The 24,721-nt window shown below is 43.3% G+C and overlaps 1 long non-coding RNA gene across 1 annotated transcript in view; it reads right to left on the bottom strand.

Annotated features, from left to right (window-relative positions):
* The window catches only part of LOC142881040 (uncharacterized), a 61,495-nt gene extending 43,530 nt beyond the window's left edge, over positions 1-17,965 (bottom strand). The window contains exon 1 of the long non-coding RNA XR_012925500.1: positions 17,647-17,965. This is a non-coding gene — a long non-coding RNA (uncharacterized LOC142881040). The remainder of the gene's footprint in view (positions 1-17,646) is intronic.
* Positions 17,966-24,721: the final 6,756 nt, after the last annotated feature.

Raw genomic sequence — 24,721 nt, 5'->3', positions numbered from 1 at the left:
ATAGAGAATAAATGATGGAGAGTTTATAATGATGGAGAGTTTTTCCAGGGTGTCATCACTCTGAAAATCAAAGTGAAACGTCGACTTCAGAATCTGACACTACAGAATAAAATGGGAGAGGGAGGGCGAGCGAACGAGTGCTGCACTGTGGAGTCCATTACTGGCTCTTGATGATGTTGCTGTCTGGGCCCCCTTGCACCTAAGTAGGATTGCGTCATCCAAGATGAGTCACTAAGCCTTCAGCGTTCAACCAATCCACAACACGTGTGTCCAGGCTTCATGGGTCGCACTAAAAGCCATCCAGGATGAGAAGACACGGATTCATCAAGCCAGGTGAAAGCTATCCTGGATCAGTGCGCAATGCTCGCGGCTTCCTTCCATAGACCCCCGTTATGGAGCTGGGATTGACGGATTGGCCATCTTTGACCTCCTCAGAAGCCTCCATGAGGATTTGCGCCTGGGACGGGGATTCAGACTCTCTACCGTCCAGTGTCACAACAACAACCTCATGTTACTCTTTGATGTGTCTTCATGTTTCTATAATAACAATAATAATAATAACAATAAACTTTATTTATATAGCACTGCTCATACACAACATGTGCAACCCACAGTGCTTAACAAAATAAAACAAAACAAAACAAAGAAAGGTAATAATAAGAAGAAGAACAACAATCATAATAATAACAATGAGAAAAAATAAAAAGCTCCACTGCCCCTCCCCCCACCCCATACGGACCCACCCCTCCCCACCAACGCACACAGACAAACGCCCACCCCCATATTCACACAGACATTAGATAACACGGCTTGGCACTGAAGAATCTGATGAGGAAAGGCCACTATGGGGAGCCGTCCACACAAGGGGGCACCATGGCCTGCAGCGCCCCTATGGGCAGACCAGGCGTAGCTCCCACTGTGGAGGGCCCCCCATGAGGAAACACTGGCACTAAAAGTATAAAAGGGAGAATAATCATAATGAGAAATAAACCAAATACATAAAAATAAAGTGTGAAACAGTGGCATAAAAATGGGTAACCATTATAAAAGTATAAAAATCAATTGAAGGTAATAAAAGGCATAAAAATAGTAAAACGGCATAAAATTAGTGGAGTAAGAGAGAGAAGAGTAAAAGAAGTCAGTTAAACGGCAGGTTAAAAAGGTACGTCTTGAGCCTCCCCTTAAAAATATCAACAGTCTCTGTGGCCCTGAGGCTCTCTGGCAGGCTGTTCCACCGAGTAGGGCCGTAATGGCTGAAAGCAGCCTCACCATGGTTTTTTTTTTTTGACTCGGGGAACAGTTAACAGGCCAGTGCCAGAAGACCTAGGATATGATGAAAGCAGGTCAGTTAGATAAGATGGGCCAAGACCGTTGAGACATTTAAAAACTAATAAGAGAACCTTAAAATCAATCCTGAAGCGGACGGGGAGCCAAAGCAGCGACTTTAAAAGCGGTGTAATGTGTTCCCTTCCTCTGGTCCTAGTCAGCACACGTGCGACTGAGTTTTGTAGTATTTGTAGACTGTAAACACTCTTTTTGGGAAGACCAGAGAGCAGGGCATTGCAATAATCTAGTCTACAAGAAATAAAAGCATGCATTAGCACCTCCGTGTTGGCCTGAGAGAGGAACGGGCGGATTCTGGCTATTTTCTTTAGATGATAAAAACCTATCTTTGTAATATTTTTTATATGTGGAACAAAGGTGAGCTCAGAATCAAAAACAACGCCCAGATTCTTTACAAATTGCGAGGGTTTAAAATCCCGACGTTTTGGTAAAAGTTCCTCTCTCCGGCCTTCAGGACCAATAACTAAAACCTCAGTTTTGTCCTGGTTAAGCTGTAGGAAATTCTCTGCCATCCATGATTTGATATCTAAAATACAGTTTAAAAGGGCATCAATTGGCACTGTGTCATCAGGAGACACGGCAATGTACATTTGTGTATCATCAGCATAGCTGTGGAAGCTGATGCCGTGTTTCCTTACGACGTCCCCCAAGGGAAGCATGTACAGATTAAAAAGAACCGGACCTAAAATTGACCCTTGGGGCACCCCACATCTAATTTCATGCATTCTGGAGGAGCACGTATCCATACTTACAAAGAAACATCGATCTGTGAGATAAGAACGAAACCAGTTAAAAACAGTACCTGACAGGCCCACCAGGTTTCTGAGTCTATTTAATAAAATATGGTGATCTACTGTATCAAAAGCAGCGCTTTGATCCAGTAGCACCAAGACTGTCAGCTTCTGAGAGTCTGCGTTACACCTGAAATCATTGACGATCTTTAAAGGGCTGTCTCAGGACTGTGGTTCTTTCTAAAACCAGATTGATAATTCTCTAAAATATTGTTTGTATTTAAAAAGTAATTTACTTGGTTAAAAAACAGTTTTTCTAAAATCTTACTTAAAAATGGTAAGTTGGATACAGGTCGGTAGTTATTAAAAATGTTTGGATCCAAGTTGCTCCTCTTCAAAAGGGGCCTCACCACCGCCGTTCTAGAGGCAGCAGGGAAAACACCCGTCTGAAGAGAGCAATTGACAATATATAAAATCTGCTCCTCAAAGAACCCATAAAGTGACTTTAAGAGTGACGTGGGAATTGGGTCTAAAAGGCAGGCTGTGGGCTTTACTTGGGAGAAAACTCGACCAAGTGTCCTTGCATCAACTAGAGCAAAACTCTCCAGTGTTTCCTCAGATAAAAGTGGTTGTCCAGATGTATACAAAAATTGATTTTGATTAATTAAAATACTGGACCTAATGACATCAATTTTACTTACAAAGTGGTCTGCAAAATCCTCACAGAGGGCATCTGTTGGTGTCTGTACGTCCTGATTAAAATTTGTATTGGTTAAAAGATTGAAGGTAGAGAAAAGAAATCAAGGGTTTTTGCTATTGTTTGTGATGAGGTTGGAGAAATGGGTTATTCTTGCCTGTTTGACAGTTTTATTGTAAGATTTGAGTAGATGACGAAATGTTTCATAATGGACAGTGTTACGAGAGTTAACCACTAGATGGCAGCCAAGTTCCATGCAATATGCAGAGACATCTAGTGCGAGTTGATGACGTTGGCTTCCGGGTGTTTTACCTGATGAGCACTGTTCTAACCATAGATATATACAGAAGGCGAGATGTCTTATCCGCGCTGCTGGCCAATGGAATCGAACGTCCGCACTGGCGGCCATCTTGCCACAGTCACCTCGCTCCGCCCCTCTCACTCATAACTATGTATTCTTCTTGTGCATGTTCTTTTAAATAGCCCTAAATTGCTCTATTTTCAACCGAATTTCGAGCGGTTTGGTTTGTTACAAAGGTTATAAGCATAGTTATGATACTGCATACTTATTAATGATTTATAACCATCGGCTTTCATGTGAAAATAGCAAAAACACGCACACACCCGTATTTAATAAAAACATATATGCTAAACGCTAAACTAAACAAACCAGCACTAAATCGTAACATTAATCAAACAGCTCCAACAATATCTTACAGATGAAATGTGATCCTACAAGCTTTTGTTTGTGGACAGCGACGATTGCTGCAACCATAAGCGGCACAGAAGTTCGGCATTTTTTCAGTCACCGATTTCCTGTAGAAACCATAATGCATGATGCTGTAGCAAAGCAATCCAATTGTAAATCATTTGCGAATTAAGTTAAATGATATAGAAAAAAAGCTATTCTGTCTCTCCATATGTCAAATTGCTTGTTTTATTTACACCTACCAATCCTAATCCCTTTTATCACAACAAGAAAAAAGACGGCCTGTAATCTCAGGTTGTCACCGTTCGACTCTGAATCAAACTGGTGGGGGATGAGATATCAGCAGCTCTAGTTCATTGATCACCGTGTCTCTGCTGCATGAACTGATGAGACTGCGTTCATGCAGCAGCAACGTTATAGGAAACGCACCTCAGCGAATAACTACAACCGACACCACAAATATTGTATGTGAACAAAATACTAGTTTGTCCTGAAATAGCTGTTGGCTAAACTTAACTTAAGAAATGAAAATCTTAGTGGTCTCAGTCGTATTAACTTGTGCAGATAGGCTGCCATAGCACCATTGTGTTTTTTTTTCTAATAGAAAGCTGCACTCTCAACATGTTCAACCATCCAGAATTATTGCTACGTTATGAACGTTTGTAAGAAAGCAAACCGTGTGCAAAGCCGTCAAGTTTTCAGCGAGATCAGAGTGTTAATGTTTGTTCAGATCACTCACGTTCCCTCACATTCACTACATCAGACCGTGACTGCCTGACTGTGGAAAGATGGCGGCCAGTGCGGACGTTGGATTCTGCGCCGTGAGACATCTAGCCTTCTGTATATATCTATGGTTATAACTAGCGGCCATACAATAAAAGTAGCGTATCTACAAAGATTGCATGACTGTATAAAAGAAAGAACGAAACATGGTGTCAGAAGCGGAAACTTAACGCCGCGGCTGAAGACAGAACAACAAGGCGCTATAAAGGCTGGACGTTTCTTCAATGGAGCTAAACTGCTAAGCTAATACCTGACGAACCATGGCTTTTTCGATTCCTGTACCAGACGCAATGGACATGAAGGGCGACGTATATAACAACTGGACATTCTTTAGAGCACAATGGGAAAACTATGAGATAACAACGGAACTGGACAAAAAAGAAGCAAAAGTAAGAGTAGCCACCCTGCTTACAGTAATGGGCAAAGAATGTCACATAATACAAAGACATCTTCACATGTCAGCGGAGGACAGAGACAATCCACAGAAGAATCTGGATGCACTACAAAAACACTTTGAACCTTCCAGAAATGTAATCTACGAGTGCTACGTATTTAACACTGCACAGCAGAGTCAACATGAGTCAACAGAGCAATATGTTGCAAACCTGAGAAAGCTAGCAGACAAATGTGAATTTGGTCCACTGCGAGATGAATTGATCCGTGACAGATTAGTGCTTGTGACTAAAAATGCAAGTACACAAGCACTCATGTTACGTGAATCAGAACTCACACTTGCCAAAGCAATAGACATGTTTAGAGTCAGCGAACTAGCACAAATTCAAAATAAGATAATAACTGGTGTGGAACAGGAGAATGTACACTTTGCACATGACAAACGCTCAGAGATGCGCCCCTCATTTGCACCTCAGCATAATTACAAAGAGCATATGGGACATGCAAACAAAGATAAACGCCGAAATAATAACCTCTGTCGTTACTGTGGAGCAGTGCATGACAGAATGAAATGCCCTGCATTTGGCGTCATCTGCAAAGCCTGTGGAAAGAAAAACCACTTGCCACTGCAAGAGTGTGCAAACAAGCCCAGCGCAAGACACGGGTGAACTTTCTTGGAGAAGACAGAGTAGAGGAGGAAGAAGAAATGGAAGAGGTGTGGTTCCTATCAAACATAAACGCTATGGAACAGGAAAACGAGAAATGGCTTGTCAACCTCAAAGTAACACCGTACATGACTGAACCAGTATCATATGACCCTAGCCATACAATCACATGTCAATTGGACACAGGAGCCACAACCAACGCCATAAGCTTCAGAGATCTACAGCTCATCACACAAGATGGTAATCCAGACATACCAGCCAGCAAAGCCACCATTAAACTGTATGATGGGTCACAAGTGAAACTAGCTGGGTTGTGTCACCTCAAAGCTGACCATGATGGACAAACACACGGCCTGAAGTTTCAAGTTATACACACGTCACAAATGCCTCTGCTTTCTGCTCAAGACTCAACTTGCTATTTCATACACCACACAGATATGTCATCTACAGCGGTCTCACGCAGCACAACAGGGACAGATATGCATTTCACAACCACCACAGAGGACATCATCTCAAAATACAACAACGTGTTTAAAGGCCTTGGCTGTCTTCCTGGTGAACTACACCTCGATGTGGACCCCGACATTAGGCCTGTGCATCAGGTGCCACGACGAATTCCCATTCCGCTCAAACACAAAGTCACTGAAGCCATACGATCCATGGAGAAGAATGGCATCATCAAAAGAGTCACAGAGCCAACACAATGGATCAGCAACATGGTTGTCATAGAAAAGCCAGGAAAGTTGCGCACCTGCATTGATCCCAGCGCACTCAATAAAGCTCCACGGCGGTCACACTACCAGATGCCAACAATAGAGGAGATACTCCCAGACATTGCAAAAGCAAAAGTATTCTCCGTGCTTGATGCCAAAGATGGCTACTGGCAAGTCAAACTTGAAGAAGAGAGCAGTTATCTGACCACCTTTTGGACCCCGCTTGGCAGATTCGGGTGGCTAAGGATGCCTTTCGGCATAAAACCAGCTGCAGAAGAATATCAACGCAGGCAACATGAGGTGTTGCAAGGCCTGACCGGTGTAAGTGTCATTGCAGACGACATTCTTCTCTACGGCTGTGGAGACACTTCAGAAGAGGCACTAACTGACCATGACAGAAACCTGACTGCCTTGCTGCAGAGGGCCAGGCAGGTCAATCTAAAGCTAAATAAAAAGAAGCTGAAACTAAAACTATCCAGTGTCCAATACATGGGACATCTTCTCACCACAGAGGGCCTTCGCCCTGACCCAGAGAAGGTGGCAGCGTTTCAACACATGCAAACACCCACTGATGTTAAATCGCTACAGAGATTCCTGGGGTTTGTAAATTATCTTGCCAAATTTCTTCCTCATCTCTCAGATGTGTGCGAGCCTCTCCAACGCCTGACAGATAAGGACGTGGAGTGGACATGGCTATCACAACATGAATCTGCCGTTGACACTGTGAAGCAATTAATCACATGCCACCCAGTACTCAAGTACTACAACCTGCAGGAAGAAGTAACACTACAGTGTGACGCCAGCGAGACAGGCCTAGGTGCAGCTCTTCTCCAGAATGGGCAACCTGTTGCATTCGCCTACTGAACAGAGATATGCGCAAAGGTGGTGTACAAGCAAGGGAAGGATCTTCATGTGGCAGATTTTCTGTCGAGGACTTAACAGCCAAACACACAGCATGCCCACATGCAAACACCTGCCACCATCTATGCCATGGGCCTCACCACCGAAGACCTACAACAAGTCGACCACCTCGCAGACACGAATATTTCAACAGCTACACTGGAGTCCATTAGAACTGCCACAATCAAAGATCCACTATGTTGTGCACTGCAGACTTACATATTGAAAGGGTGGCCCACAGCTACACAAGCAGTAGCTCCAGAACTGCGACCTTTCTACTACTCTGACTACTGGGAACTAGATGAACTTTCAGACACAACTAGTGATGTTCTCTCTGACACGGGGCTTCGAACCACACCCCACAACTCGGTAGGGTTTGTTTCTGAAGCACTGCTCCGGAGCTTGCTTCAAATCACGTGACTGATGACGTTTGAACCACTTCACTGCTTCATTCAGACTGAATCAGCTGGCTGGTTTGGTTCAGTGGGCAAGGCTTTGAAAGACTGGCAGGTCTCAGTTGAGTTTAAAATGGATGAAACGGCGCAATGCGTTGCCTATCTGGTCGATACCTTTTGGATTGATTTGATCAGCTTTCGTATTGCTTTCGGTTTGCTTTCTTATTGCTCTGCAACGGAACCAACCAGGAAGAGATCTCAAGTCTGGGAGCATTTTGAAATCGTGCCGCCGAACAATTTTTATCAAATCATTTCTGTTTAACCTGTAGCCAGCTATTGTTGTTGCTGGCGACGTAACTCTCATCCGGTCACTATTGTCCATTTTCAACTGCTTTCTTTCCATATGTTAAAGGAGATGTTACGAAAGTTAACCACTAGATGGCAGCCAAGTTCCATGCAATATGCAGAGACATCTGGTGCGAGTTGATGACGTTGGCTTCCGGGTGTTTTACCTGATGAGCACTGTTATAACTCGCGGCCATACAATAAAAGTAGCGTATCTACAAAGATTGCCTGACTGTATAAAAGAAAGAACGAAACAAGGACAGGAGTTGGGGAAAGAACACCTCACCCCATCAACAACCACAGAATCAACGAGGCAAACGTCCCTGTCACTGTCCCGCCACAAGGGGCGAAACGTCAATGAATGGTAGTTCATGGTTGATGACCCTGCAACTGACCCGTGGGCACCGAAAGAAGTGCGACAGGCAGCAATGCCAAGCAGGAAATGTCTCCTACCTGTACATTTACAGTAAGTCATAAAATAGCTATATTGCATTTATTTTTCAGTGTTTTAAGAGTCCTTTCATTAAAAAGCTAAATACCATGAAGACACATATTTTGTGGAAACACACCCACTCCCACATTCAGGTGGAGGTCCTCCACCCCCGGGAGATGTCCCGGTGTTGAAACTGTAGGAGGCGGCGACTCTCACTGGAAGTGTCGGGACTGTTCTTCGCTGTAGGGGAGCGCTCCTCGTGGAGCAACTCCACTTCCGGTGTAGGGAATGCGTTATGCAGCGTTTTCTTGCTTTGCATCGCTCCTCTGATGAAGTGAATGTTTTTATGTCCTGCAGCGTGTTGTTTTTTTGTTTTGTTTTTTTGCGTTTGCACCACAATCCTTTTTTTGTACCGTTTTAAACTTGTATTTGTGTTTGTGACTTTGCGTCGTTTCCGTGCTCAAATACGCGATTGTCCCGTATTTGGCAACTAAAAAAGCTGTCCCGTAATGAACTGAGACATGACGCACTTGACTTTGTCTCCACTCCGCCGCTCCGGCAACCCCAGTGTCCACGCTGAGAACTCTGTCCTCCGCAGTTCTTGGCATTTCGGCTCGCATTCCCAGAGGTGGGCAATGCGCATTCATTGGATCAGGACTAGGTTGACAAGATGGCAGGTTGGCAAGGAGGTGGAACTGCATCAATTTTTAAAAACAATTTAATGTCAAAGGAAGTTTCTTTTAACAGTTACTCATCATTTGAGTACCACGCTTTTGTTTTTAGCAGTCCACCAATTATTTGCATTAATGTATACAGACCCCCGCATTACTCAACTGCTTTTATCAGTGAGCTCTCCGACCTTTTATCAATCACACTGACAACTTATGATAGAATTTTAATAACTGGCGATTTTAACTTGCACATCGACAACAACTCTGACCCACTGTCAAGAGAGTTTTTACACCTTTTAAACTGCATGAATTTTAACTAGCACGTCACACGGCCTACTCACAACAGGGGACACACCCTGGACCTAGTCATAACCTATGGCTTGTCCACTGGTGTGTCCTCTGTTGTTGATCTGGCCGTGTCCGACCATTATTGTGTGTATTTTAACATTGCCAGTTTTAACCAACAGGAAGCCCCGGTGAGAACAGTGAGGAAACGCTGCCTTACCTCTGAGGTGGATGCAAATTTTATTGAGGTTTTAAAATGCACTCCTGCTGAAATTTTACCTGCACCCTGTGATTTTATTGTTGAAAATTTTAATAGCAAACTTAAATCCACATTAGACTCTGTGGCTCCACTTTTAACAAAAACTGTTAAACCAAAGCAGCTTTTATCCCCGTGGAGACATAAACCAGAAATTTTAAAATCAAAAAGACAATGCAGGAGTGCAGAGAGAAGGTGGAGAAAAAGCAAACTCACCGTTCATTATGAAGTTCTTCATGAACAACTAAAATGTCACAATAATACAATCAAACAGGCAAGAATCTCCCATTTTTCAAAACTTATCATAGAAAACAAAAATAATTCAAAGTATCTTTTCTCCACCTTCAACCTTTTAACTAATAATAATCTTAAAAAAAACCCTGAGATGCCGTCTGACGCTCTCTGCGAGAACTTTGCAGGCCACTTCAGAGGTAAAATCGATGGCATCAGGTCCAGTCTTTTAGCGCATCAAAATGTATCTTTTAATACATCTGGACTGTCATTTTTATCCAAGGAAACACTGGAGAGTTTTGCCCTGGTTGATGCAAGGACACTTGGTCGAGTTTTCTCCCAGGTAAACCCAACAACCTGCCTTTTAGATCCAATTCCCACATCACTTTTAAAGACATTTTATGGATTCTTTGAGGAACAGATTTTATACATCGTAAATTGCTCTCTTCAGACGGGTGTCTTCCCTGCTGCCTTTAAAACGGCAGTGGTGAGGCCCCTTCTGAAGAAGAGCAATTTAGACCAAACTATTCTTGACAATTACAGACCTGTATCCAACTTGCCATTTTTAAGTAAGATTTTAGAAAAATTTGTTTTTAACCAATTAAATTATTTTTTAAGTACAAACAACATCTTAGAGAAATATCAGTCTGGATTTAGGATGAACCACAGCACCGAGACAGCCCTTGTAAAGATTTTAAATGATATGAGGTGTAATGCGGACTCAAATAAACTCACAGTCCTGGTGCTACTGGATCTAAGCGCTGCCTTCGATACAGTAGATCACCACATTTTATTAAACAGACTCAGAAACCTGGTGGGCCTCTCTGGTGCTGTTCTTAACTGGTTTTGTTCTTACCTCACAGATCGCTATTTCTTCGTAAGTTTGGATGCGTGTTCCTCCGGAAAACATAAAATTAAGTGTGGGGTTCCCCAAGGGTCAATTTTAGGTCCAGTACTTTTTAATCTTTACATGCTTCCCCTTGGGGATGTCATCAGGAGACACAGCGTCACCTTCCACTCTTATGCTGATGATACACAGCTTTACATTGCTGTGTCTCCTGATGACACAGGGCCTATTGATACCCTTTTAAAATGTATTTTAGATATTAAGTCATGGGTGGCAGCGAACTTCCTACAGCTCAACCAGGACAAAACAGAGGTTTTAGTTATTGGTCCTGAAGGCAAGAGAGAGAAACTTTTACCAAAACTTCATCATTTTAAACCAACACAATCTGTAAAGAACCTGGGCGTCATTTTTGACTCTGAGCTTAGTTTTATTGCGCATATTAAAAACGTCACAAGGACGGGTTTTTATCATCTTAAGAACATAGCTAGAGTCCGCCCGTTTCTCTCCCAGGCAGACACAGAGGTGCTGATGCATGCTTTTATTTCTTGTCGGATAGACTACTGCAATGCCCTGCTCTCTGGTCTACCGAAAAAAACTATCTGTAACTTACAGGTACTTCAGAACTCAGCCGCTCGTGTGCTTACTAGGACCAGGGGGCGGGATCACATTACTCCAGTTTTAAAATCACTGCATTGGCTCCCTGTGCGATTCAGGATCGACTTTAAAGTGCTTTTATTAGTTTTCAAGTGTCTTAACGGTCTTGGACCATCTTATTTATCAGATATGCTTTTATCTTATCAGCCCTCGCGGATCTTGAGGTCCTCTGGAACCGGCCTATTAATTGTTCCAAGTGTTCGGACCAGAACCCATGGAGAGGCTGCGTTCAGCCACTACGGTCCGAAACTTTGGAACAGCCTGCCAGAGGGAATCAGGACTGCAGAGACTGTTGATGTTTTTAAGGGGAGGCTTAAGACTCACCTTTTTAGTTTGGCTTTTAAGTGATTTATTTAATTTGTATTTTACTTGTCTTGCTTTTTAGCTTTAAAGCTTTTAGGATTATTGAATATTTTATCTTATTTTTATCTTTACTATCTTATTTCCTGTATATCTTTTTACTTTTTACAATCTTATAGTTTTTTAATTTAGTTTAGTTTATATTATTTATTTTATTTTTTATTTATTTTCATTATTGTTACTATTATTATTGTTTTAACTTCCTTTTCCTGCATTGTTTTTAGCTCCAGTGTTTCCTTGTAGGGGGCCTGCTCACTGGGAGGGGTCTCATCGTTCTAGGGACCCTCTCGGTATGGATGATCCCCGTGGGTGGCTGTTTCCTACTACAGGTCTCAGTGCCTTGCCATTTCAATTTTTATTGTGCTGATTGACTGACATTTTTTATGTATTTACTTACTTATTTTTAAACTGTTCTCTGGGATGTTTTGTGTGTGTTTGTATGTGCGCGTGTGTGTGTGTGTGTGGGGGTGGTAACCTGTATGTGATTTGGGAGGACATGGGTGGATGGTATTTGCTCTATTTTTCTTTTATCTTCACTAATATTTGATTTTAATTTCTGTTAAGCACCTTGAGTTGCAAGCCTTTGTGTGAAAGGTGCTATATAAATAAAATTTGATTGATTGATTGATTGATTGCTGAATGTTTTAAAAAGCTTCTGGCGCGTGGTGGTGGGGTTTAAAGCGGGTGCACTGGGCTTGGACATTAGCGCAGCTGGAGGAAGAACCCTGGTTGCGGGTGCCCGTTCATCGGCAGGTGGTGCTGTGTGTGCGTGATGGTTGTGCGTTCACCGCTTGGCTGTTAAAGCCTGGAAACTTTCTCTGCCTTTTGGACTCATACGGTGCAGCTGGAAGAAAAAAAAATAAAAAATCATCATTCTGAAGGCGTAGCGGTGCGCCGCCTAATAAAAGCTCTAAAATTATTAATTAATACGTTTCTGATTAATTTTATTTTATGTGCTACATAGATTTCCTTGTGCGCTGAGAATGTGCAAGTAGTGCGCGATTGCGCAAGCAAGCAGCTTAGAGGGAACATTGTTTATGATGCAATAAAGTAAATACACTATGAGTCAGTAAAGTACCCGTTCTCTACTTGTTCTGTAAAATAGTGGTGTGTGTGTGTGTGTGTGTGTGTGTGTGTGTGTGTGTGTGTGTGTGTGTGTGCCAGATAAATATCAGCTGTTTCCCACATTGACTGATGTGCTTTTGAAACTTTGATCTTGTCTTCATGGTGTTGACTTTCTAAATGTCTGTGGTGAATACATGGAGATCTTGACAGAAGAGAAATCTACTAACAAGCAGAGACTTTATCTGGATTGTCTTGTTGCTTTATTGCTTCAATTCAACAGTTGATCATTGACTTGACATTGTTATGCAGTATAGACTGATGGTATATTTCATGACTTATTGATTGACTGTTGTCACATTGAGCCAACAAGCAGAATCAAAAGACAAAATTCTCTCACAATATTTACATGCATTCATCTGATTGTTGACAAACGGATCAACAGTCAGAAGGTTGATCAGATGGATGAGTTGTTGAAAGGTCAAAGGTCAGGGCGGAAAGGTCCAGAGTGGAAACAGACCTCAGCTGTGTTTCCACAGTAATAAAGTTGTCATGTGGACTAATGACACATTATTAATCTGCGGGATGAATGGGCTGCAGAGGAAGAGAAACAACGTGGCACAAACATCCAGCAGGTGGACAACAGTCACCAGGAGCACCAACAGGAAGTGGCGCCCAGGCCCCGCCCACCCTGTGATTGACAGCCGGAGACACTGGGTAACAAACGTGAAGACAGAAGAAGAATCAAAGGTGAGAATTCAGCTCAGAGTCTCTCTGACGACTTCAGTCACACTTTCATCAACTCAGCTGAAGAACCTGAAGGAACATAAAGTCCAACATGTAGCGGCTGAGTGAAGGAGGTCTGGACTCTGTGGAGGAGCTCCATGGTTCCAGAGACGCTGTAGAAGGACAGAAGACCTGCTCTGTGGTCCAGGTACACTCGCACTCTGGAGGACCGAGGACCTGAGACACGAGTACTCATGTTGTTGTGACGAAACCAATATTCACCTGGGTAACAATATAAACTCCAGGATTTGTCATTTGCTGTGTCTCAATTCAGGTTCTGCACCCTTGAGGCCGAGTGTCCTCCGTCTGAAGGAAGCGTTCTTAGAGTTCCCAGCCTAGAAGGACGGACCAAACCCCGCCTCCCCGGTAACCACTCGGGACGGTCTAGCCTTCGGCGTATTTCCTCGTTTCGTCACCGCCGTTCCCTCCGGCTGGCCAACCCCGGAAGTGACGTTTCTATAGGATCACGCTAACCATTGGTTTGCCATCTAACGATGCCGTTGAATGTTCAAATAAATAAAATCCTACGTTAAAAACTGGATACTTTATGTGAAACATCAATATTTAGATTTATATGTCGTGTCTTAACCAGTACATGCCGCTAATTTCAGCTGACTTCCCAGGATCCCACGATGCTTTGCAGCAGCACGCAAAGCATCATGGGATACCCAAGTACGCAAAGGATAGTAGCGGTGTATCCTTGGAATCGGCTAAAACGAGTGCGTATTTACGAGTGCGCATTTTGAGCGTCCTAAACACCCTCGGGAATTGGGACAAGCCTTCGCGCAGTGCGATGACGCAACTTCCTTTCAAAATGCGCACTTCAAGGATGCAGAACCTGAATTGAGACACAGCAATTGAATCCAAATCTACTTTCCTCTGACCTTCCTGCTCTGCCAATGTTCCTGTAGGCCACTGCTACACCAACCCCCTAAAATAAACCACAGAAGTCCCTCCCCCTTCTCCACTCAACCTCCCAGTAACATCGTCCAGTCAGACCTTCTCTACTCAGGACCTGCTTCTTGTCAGTGAATCTGTCTGGATGATCACAATAAGACTGAACTTCCTCCATGAATGTCACTTTTCTGTTCTCCTCAGATAATAACAGACGTTTGTGCACTGTGCAGAACTTGCTGTATTTCATCTCTCAGCTTGGTCCAGCTGCTGCCACGTCCTCAAAGTATCTCAGAGGACGGATCTCCAGGCTGGAGGAGTCTGGAGACGGACTGAGTGCTGGCAGTGAGGAGAACCTGTGGAGAAACTGGCTGTGGTCCAGTGTGTGTGAGATCTTCTCCAGCTCAGCGTCTCTCCTCTTCAGCTCCATCATCTCCTGCTCCAGCTTCTTCTCAAGCTCTTTGACTCCACTCACTGCTGCCCCCTGTGTGGATCTGACCTGCTGCTGCACCTCAGAGCGTCTTTTCTCCAGCAGACGGATCATCTGGGTGAGGATCTTCTCGCTGTCCTTCACTGCTTTATCAGCATAGCCGTTGATGGACTCCACCCCCTTCAGGTCTTCCTCTGTGTGCTGGATCTTCTGCCTGGTCTCCTCCAGCTCTCTCTGCCTCCCAGGCCTCTGTACTGCTGCTGACACTGTCTGATGACCTTTATGTTCATCCATACAGCATAAAGCACAGATGATCTTCTGATCAGTGCGGCAGAACATCTTCATCACCTCATCATGACGAGGGCAAATGTTCTCCTGGAGCTGCTGGCTGGGTTCCACCAGCTTGTGTCTCTGTAGGGGAGCAGCATCACGATGAGGCTGGAGGTGAGAGTCACAGTAGGAGGCCCGACAGACCAGACAGGACTTGAGGGCCTTCAGTTTCCTCCCAGTGCAGACATCACAGGCCACATCTCCAGCTCCAGCATAGCAGTGATCAGCAGGAGCATCTTGGAGTCCAGTCCCCCCCGCCCCCCGCAAAGAAACTTGGCACGTTAACTTTGCCGACACGTTAGCGTAGCGCGACAGCGATAGCGTGCTTCCCTCCCCCCGTCAACGTTAGCGCAATTTCCAACCAGCACTGCAGAGAGAAAGGCAATATCCAGGTGGAGTGAAAATACATCCCAGTGCCCACCATCACAGGCATATAGACGTAGATAAGATAAATTTACATAAAATACCAGAATGTTTGTCAATTTTTCATTAAAACATATTTTATTTATTTAGTTAGATAAAAATGTTTCCTCCCAGCACAATATGTATTTGTTCATTTAACTCACATTCCTGCCATCATCTTAACACAATTCAGTGTCACTTTTAAGTTGGAAAAGCATGATAATTAAATTACTTAAATGGCACATTTCAAGTAAAACAGTTGCGATTTAGTCTATTTGTGGTGGTATGTGAGTTATACTTCCCATAAAAAGACTTCCTTTTACATCAAGAATCTTTAAATTTTTCATAGATGACTCCCAAAGAGAGACATATTCTGTCAAGTTCTAACCTGAAGACCACTCTGTCTGGTCCAAAAAGAATTATATTGAATTGAGAGCAGCTGTTCTTATTTTCTCTTTTTTGAGAGAGATTTGCTCAGATTTTCAGTTGACCTGTTGATTTGATTTCTCTGATTAAAATTAAAACAAAGTCTGATATTTGGCAGCTTGTTTAATTCTTATACATAGGTATAAAATACATTTTTTATAATAACATTCACGAGTTTTCGTTGTAAAAGTCATCATTTTCATATACACAAGTTGGACATCTAAAAGTATCGGTATCTGTATTGGTATCGGGATACTAGCCTTGGTATCACCTGGTATCGTATCGAAAGGAAAAATAGTGGTATCGCACATCCCTACTTCCACACACACACACACACACTATACTGTAAATGGCTGCAGTTTCCTTTACAAAAGTGCTACAGACGTCATTCAAACATCCATGTGTTTGTCTCATCAAGACCTATATTTTACATTTGACAGCCACTTAAAAAAAAATGCAGGTCAAAAATATGCATCATTTGCATACACAGGCATATGATGATTAGACCTCTTCTCCCTCTTTGTCAACACACAAATGCCTGCAGTTTCCTTTAGAAAAGTGCTACAGACGTCATTCAAATACCTACGTGTTTGTCTCATCAAGGCCAATATTTTACATTTGACAGCATCCTCCAAAAAAAAAAATGGAGGTGAGAAATCTGCATCATTTGCATAGACTTCCTTCAGCAGATGTCGCCGGGCGTCGGCAGAGGACGGGGGTCAATTGCGGGCGTCGACAGGGGTCAACAAAAACGCTGATTCATGACGAACAAATATTAGCCAGCCAGCTAACATTTATTCGACGCTAGCTAGCTGGCTAGCAGGACAAATAAACAAACTTGGGGGGGGGAGACAACAGCGTTTCACCTCCACCTCTCCAGCCCACATCACAAACAAATAACTTACCTTTCCCCTTTGCAAGTTTTTCTTGATCAGTTTTCTTTTCCTTCCATTTTTCCACACCGCTGGGATAAGTCCATTTTGATGCCATTATGGTGTCTGTTTGTTTTTAATCCTCTCGCTAACGGGAACGAATGGTAACTATCAATCATGCACATCATACCTGTCGGCGTCGCCGGCCCGCTACGTCACAACCTGCGTGACAGTGCGGCAAGCCCCCAGAGTCCAAGATGGCGTCCCATTCCTTTCAATGAAGTTGCTCACCCAGCGCATGGCTCCCAAAAACCTTTTGACTTTCGCATTGATGGGATAATAGAGCATGCGCAGTTGTGTCAGTGTGGAGATCGTCACTGACAGACGTGCGCGCTCACGAACCGTACAAAATTCAGTACAATACTGACGATTGTTGTTTCAAAATTTTATCAATAATAATGATTATTATTATTATTATTATTATTATTATTATTATTATTATTATTATTATTATTATTATTATATTAATAAAATAGTATTATTATAATAATATACTATTATTTGTGTATTAAACAAGTGAGCAATGTGCCACTGAATAATAAATGATAATTCTTTGAAGCAACTCTCTATGGACCATAACAGCACTGCCACACATATTTTTTTAATTAATAACCTCTTTGGAAAGCAGACAAAGTAATAAAATGATTGGTCTATTTATTTCATCAGAACTAAAAAAATAAAAAATAAAAACTCAACGATCTTGAAAGTTCCTCCCTTTCTCTTGCACCTGTCGGTGTGTGTAGCTAACACAAATTTGCAAATATTTTGTCGTCCTCATGGAATTAAACAGTATACCATGTTAATTTATCAGCGAGTGCTCTCTCTTTTCATGCAATTCATCACTCTTAACATGTAATGCTGAATCATGAAAGCTATGGAGCAAAAAATAATAATTACATAAACGACGAGTGAAATAAAATGTGTCATTCATTCAGTAAAGATTTCATTCATTCATTCATTCATCTTCTATACCCGCTTATTCCTATTCAGGGTCACGGGGGTCTGCTGGAGCCTATCACAGCTGTCTTAGGGCGAAGGCAGGGTGACACCCTGGACAAGTCGCCAGTTCATCGCAGGGCCACATAGAGACAAACAACCATTCACACTCACATGCACACCTACGGACAATTTAGAACGTTCAATTGACCTCACATGCATGTTTTTGGAGTGTGGGAGGAAGCCGGAGAACCCGGAGAGAACCCACGCAGACACAGGGAGAACATGCAAACTCCACACAGAAAGGTCCCAGGTCCGGGCCCCGGAATCGAACCCACGACCTTCTTGCTGTGAGGCGGCAGCGCTTTTATTTCATTTAACAAAGCATATCATTATTTCATCATGCATTTCATCATGCATTTAATTGTTTTGTGGTCCTGTGTTTTAGTGCTTCATAATTGTATTCTGTTGTCAAATTTGCCCATCAAAGTCAGATTAGTAATCCTGTACATCAGTTTAAGGAAAACCAATTCTAGGTAATGGATTGCAGATCTGGTAGTGACCTGTTACAATGGAAAGAAATGTATACATAATAAGTACGTCTGTGTGCCCGATATTTTAGCTAACACTAAACTTTCTGCACAACTGTCTGCATTGTGTTTAAGTTTAAATTAGTTAAATATGTTTGCATACCCAATTTTAAGTAAAATTACACAAAAAAAATATTGTACATTTATTTTTGGAATGTTTTGCTTTTTACAGCTTTCCTTTTGGGAACAGAAAAAGGTTGCACAAATGGGTGGAAAATGTGAGAAGAAAAAACTGGACACCCAATGACAACTCCAGGCTGTGTGCTCTTCACTTTGAGGAGAAATCTTTCATTTTGCGTGGTGAGAGAAAGTGCCTAACTTCAACAGCTGTCCCAACCATTTTTAGTTTCTTCAAATCAGGTAAGAGCATGTCTACCAAACAAAAGGTAAGTGAGTCACACACACACCCACACACACACACGTGATTTTGATCAAATCTTTGACCACACATATTCTAAAAAATGTAAAGAGGTGTCAGAGATCTTGGAAGAAGACAGTTTTCTCGTGATTCAGGAACCATGTGACAGCCATACTGTGTCTGATGTAGATGTAGAGGTCACAAATGATGTACAGATCACCAATGATGAAGAGGTCACAAATGATGAAGAGGTCAGAGCAACAATGAAGGGATTTTACATTGACTGTTCAGTTAACATGTTCAATGTTAAAATATTCACATGAAAAAAACTTGAAAATCATTACGGCAGACGTAAAAAAAAAATTGTAAGAAAGTGTTGAAAGTTATCTTGAAATCATTTATGAGGATACTCATTATAATATTGATGAAGTGTTATTTCATGTTTTGTTGGCTGTTTCAAGGGTTTATTTAGTTTGTTGTGACACAATCTAAGGTTCAATTTGTAAAGAAATAAAAGTTATTGTGAAAAAAGATAGTGGTCAAAGTGATATTAGTGTTATTTGTGTTTGTGTTTTTTGTAGTCTTGTCTGAATTTGTCCTGTTCGTTTCTGGTCTGTGTTTGTGTTCCCACTCTTGGCCTGCACCTTGTCGTGGTGAGTGGGCTTTTAACTAAGACAGGCCAATTATATATATTGTGTGAAGCCAGCAAAACAGTCATTATTATGAGAATTATAACTGAAGCACACTAAATAATACACCATCAGTCACATTTTGCTTTTCTGTTATTAATCTAATGTGTGTTATGTCAAGCCTCCACAGTGGCGTGCTGCAGTCAGGATGAGACGAACAAGGTGAATGGATGGACGGATTGATGAGCCCAGCGAGCCTCCACCATCCACAGACAAGCCAGTCCCATTTTCCACCCAGAAGGATGTCTCTTCCATCTATCTTTGCCTGCCAGGGAAATGCAACCAAACATAGTAATTACAGATGGTGTTGTCTCTGTTAAAGTGACACAGGAAAAAAAAAAATATATATATATATATATATATATTTTTATATTTATGTTTTGTGATTCATGTTCATGACAATAACAATCGAACAGATTTTCTTCATTCTTCCAATGAGTTTCGCAAACAAACATGGAATTTTCCCTGGATCATACAAATACGTTTGTAGATTATATAAAGAAAATTATAAAACACATTTTTTGCGGTTTTATATTAAAGCAGATAGTCAAACGTAAATGTAGCGTGGTAATGTTGCGAAGACACATTTATTTTTGTTTTTCTTTGTTTCTTTAGAAGCTTTTATTTTGGTTTTCTGTGGAAGCACAACAGACAACACACATGTTAACGTCCGCTACTACGGTTCGCTCCGTATAGGTCTCACGAGCCACTTGAGAGACTTCCTCTCGAGCGTTATCTACTTTTTACATTTCAAAACACAGATCCATACCCGACTTCGACTTGAACTTATTAATCATGTCGTTTCCCACATTCAATCTTACTCATATACATTTAAATATTCACATTTCTACTGAATAAACATCCCATAACGTTAAACGAACACTAACGTAACCGAGCGTCAACCCCGCCTCCTGGTAACCTAGTAACGTTCTAGCCGTTGTTTCCTCTTCGCTAGGTAATCACTCGGAGACGATACATTCAAAACGTAAATTTAACTCACATACCCTCGATCTCAGACTTCAATTACGAAACAGCCACACATACATTTGCTCTTATTTTCAACCATTTCCCCTTCTCACCTGTGGAAGCACAACAGATAACACACACGTTAACGTCCGCTACGACGGTTCGCTCCACATAGGTCTCACGAGCCACTTGAGAGACCTCTCTAGCGTTATTCCCCGGGGCGAACACGACCTCCACTGGTAGAAGTGGGTAACTGCACCCTGCTCACTGATCACTCTCACACACGCCACAAACCACAACAAAAGCAGGAACAGTGCTTTGCCACAATTATGCTACATAAACACGTCCTGGTCCCCTCTGGATCCTCTTTTCCGGTCCTCGCGATCACTCTCTTGGCTGCGGTGGGCATGGTTCTGCCCGCGGTGTCTTCCTTTGTCAGGGCATTCTCTGGCCCAGTGACCCATGCGGCCGCAGATGTGGCACGCCCCCTTTTCGCCTCTGTCTCCGCTAGTCGCCCTTCGTCGGTTGTCGTTGTTCCTGTAGGGCCGTCTCGCCGTGTCACTGAGGTGCTTCATCATGGTGAGGGAGGCACGCTTTATCTTCTTGTCCTCTGCATCGCTGGCCTCCTGCAGAAGCCTCTCAGCGTGCACTGCATGACGTCGGACCTCTGTCAGCCGGGCATCTTCAATCCCCACGCAGCAGCTTCTGTTAACTGCTTTGGCGATCTGGGGGAGCAGCCCTTGTCTGAAAGCAGTGATGAGGCTGGCCGTTTGGTTGACGGCAGTCCTGATGAACGTGGCGACGCTGCGGCGTCGGTGCTGGAGTGCGCAGGGTTGTACGGTGGTAGCGTTGGATGAGGGCAGGCGGGAGGAGGGAAGACAGGCATGTCCAGGAGAGGGTCCCTCGGGCCTGTAAGAGAAGGATACAGACGATTTGGTGCATTTGAATGCTCGTGTGTGAGTGGCTCCTTTTCTCCCTCCTCTGGGGAGTGTGTGTGAGTGTGTGCACCCTCTGGCGTTATCTCTGTCACCCCTGTGCTCCAGCGCCCAGCGCTGTTCACACCTTTCTTTACTTGTTTCCTGTCCCTGACCTCTGCTTCAGGTTTCCAGAATGAAAAACACCTTTCATGATCTTTGATGATTTGAATCTCCCACCTGTTTGGGTTTTTCTTTTTTGTAACCTTTCCCTCGGCTATATTCAGTTTATCCCGGAGGTTTCTCAATTCCTCCATACTCAGTGATCCTCCCTCTGGGAAACCATACTTTTCAACCCAAACATCCAACATATCAAGACAATCTGGACCGTATTTTTTCCGCATGTCGTCCACAATTTGTCCCCCCTGGGGAACTGCAGCAGCCACTTTGCTCTGGTTCTTCCCCATCCCTGTCTAGACTTATTACTTGTAGCTGCACAGGCGTCCCTGTGCCCCCTTTTTTTACTCAGGCGCAAAAAGGTAGAGAAAAAATTCACCCCTTCGGTACTTAGTCACCAAAGGTTTTGCCCGCTCAGCCCTCACCAACCTTCTTGGATATCTGGTGAGCGGGACAGGCCCGCGATATGACCTTGACTGGCGCGATATTATGATTTAGCGTACGTTACGCTCAACGTCATTCCGTGCGGCAGGTAAAAAAAAAGGTGGTGTTGTCCTGGGTGTCCCAATTCCATCGCAAGCCGATCGGAGCCGATTATCACCCGGGTCGTTTGTCGGGTTGGTTGACCCGTTTTGTCGTGCAACAGCTGCAACTGCAAACTGCAGGCTTCAATTTACCGACGCCTTACACATGTGATGGCATGGAGACTGTGCATTGTAGCAACATCAGTCCCCTCAGAGAGAATCTTCTCCAAAACAGGGCAGATATTTACAGAGAGAAGAAACAGGATCAGCCGCACAAAGATGAGGCTCTTGGTTTTTCTCATTGTCAATCTTCACTTAAGGACAAAACTGTTATCTGAATGCTGATTTTTTTTTTCTTTTTGTTTTACACATTTTAATTTATATTTTGTTGTGTGAGTTTCTGTAAGCGTATGTTGTTTGACTTTACATTTGTGTAGTAGTAAAAAACTAAACGTTTAAAATTGGTAATAGTTATTTAGATAGAGGCACCTAGACCCACCTGTGGGTCATAACACCCCCTCTCTTAAGAACTAAACCCTATTAACATACCTACAAACAAAACTAAACAAGAAAAACCTCAGTTCCCCTGAAATAAGAATTCCGCAGCTAGTCCACATGTACACGTGATAACGCATCTGCCAACACAATTTATCAACCCCCCTTCCTGTGGCAAATCTGGAGATTGAAGTCTTACAGGAGCAGAGACCACCGCATGTACGGCTGGTTTGATTGCGCATCCTATCCAGGACCACGAGGGCATCATAGTCTGTAAAAACCTGACCCCAAATTAACATCAAGATGGGCACTGTCAGAAGGAGAGCCAAAGCTTCTTTCTTAACTTCCCAGAATTGACTCTGTGTGCGTGCTGCTTACTTGTGGCATGTCCCTCTACTTCTATGTCATGGTGCAAAACTGACGTACGGCGGGGGTGGTCAGAAAACAATAGTGGGTGGCTCTCAATTAATTTAACAATATCATGACGGGCTAATGCAGGCAAATGGGACAAAAACAAGCTTAAGTTATTCATAATTTCAGAGTTTCCCTGGCGCGCCGAAGGAACACCGATTTTTTTTTTTTTTTTTTTTTTTTTCATGAGCCCTCCCTCCGCCAATGGGCACGGAGGGGGCGGAGGCTCAGGCGACACATTTTTCCGAGCGACGTAACGCCCGGTTCACACTGGACGCGGAAGCGCCACAAAGCGCGGCAAAGTGCCGAGCGCTTCCATTCGGCGCCCATGTTAAGCAATGTAGTAGTTCACACCAGACGCGAACAGGCGCGCGGCTCCCCTCGCGGATCGCGCCATGCATTTAACGTCAGTTCACTGGACGTGGAAGCGAAGCGCCGCCGAGCGCTTCCATTCGGCGCCCACGTTAATCAATGTGGTGGTTGCGCGGCTTGCGGCATGCATTTGTTGTTTCGGCGTCTGCTCTATTTCGTGCGCGAGCCGCGAGCGGTCCTCGTCAATAGTACAGGAAGTCGCTCAATAAAAACGAGAAAATCCGGTGAATTTTCAAAATAAACTAATTTCAAAATAAAAACCCAATGACAAATTCGATCATATATCATATTTGTATGTTATATTTGTCAGTACATTGTATCAGAGTGCGAGAGAGATTAAACACACACACACACACACACACACACAGAGGAAGACTTGATCAAAATACGTCTGTTTGATCCTAGAGATGCCGGTCAATGATCATTAAGAAAGAGGTTTTGTCTTGAGATGGACACCTGAGTGCGTGTTTCTATTTATTTACACACACACACACACAAAAGTGAGCTATGGAGCGGGCTGGCTACGGGGCGAGGGGGGGCAATGACGAAAATTATTTATTTATTTTTTTTTTTTTTTAAAGAAAAAAAAAAGAAGTGAAAAAGTGGGAGTGAAAAAAAGAGTGCAGCTGAGCAGAAGCGCTTGTCGACCGTCGCGGAGCTGTTCGCGTCTGGTGTGAACCATTTGGAGCCTCGCTCGCGAAATTCGTTGTCGCGGCGCTTCCGCTTCCATTGAAATGAATGGCACGAGCCGCGCGCCTGTTCGCGTCTGGTCTGAACCACTACATTCAGTGCGTTTACATGGCACTAGAGAAAATTGAACTATTGCCTTAGTCCGATTATGATCGGAGAACTCACGTGCATGTAAACACCTTACTCCGATTATGATTGGATTGGATTATGATTGGAGTTTGAGAACTCCGATTGGAATCGAAGTGTTGTTGTAGCCCTCCAAATGCAAAAAACGTTCTTGTCTGCCTTTTAAAATAACCAGGAGCACAAGAAATAGGGTACACCTTATCTGCAAAGCAAGTAACACGTACATTATGAACTATCATTCCATATCATAATAGATTTAATATGTCAACCGAAAGCAGCTGACCGGCTGAAAAGACTCACTCCACCCCCTAGTGTTGGGAGGAGGACCCGTCAATAATTTGAATTTCTCAGCTGCATGTATACGGGGACCAAGGTGAGAACTCCGATTGGACGAGAAAACCGAATGATTGCTTAGTCCGATTAAGCTCTGCATGTAAACGCACTGATTGATTAACATGGGCGCTGAATGGAAGCGCTCGGCGATTCGCAGCGCTTCACTTCGCGGCGCTTCCGCGTCCTGTGTGAACCGGGCGTAACTTTTCAACATTTTGACGTGGCAGACACAGGACGATCGTTTTCTATCAGGAGTGTGCACTACATAATCTGTATCGGAAAGTTTGCGCTCCACGACATACGGACCAGAAAAACCAGCCTGCAAACCGGAAACGGGTAACGGCAACAATACCAACACACAACGCCTGTCTCAAAAACTCGAGCCACAGCTTTCTTGTCAAACTGCCGCTTCATTTTAGACTGGCTGGCGACAAGAGTTTGGTGAGCAGTTTCACAAGCACGATGC

Source organism: Nelusetta ayraudi, unplaced genomic scaffold (assembly GCF_046127955.1).
Source record: "Nelusetta ayraudi isolate G7.1 ecotype Tasmania unplaced genomic scaffold, CSIRO-AGI_Nayr_v1 ptg000178l, whole genome shotgun sequence".
In the NCBI taxonomy this organism is placed as follows: Eukaryota; Metazoa; Chordata; class Actinopteri; order Tetraodontiformes; family Monacanthidae; genus Nelusetta; species Nelusetta ayraudi.
This window is presented reverse-complemented; position numbering and strand designations above follow the sequence as displayed.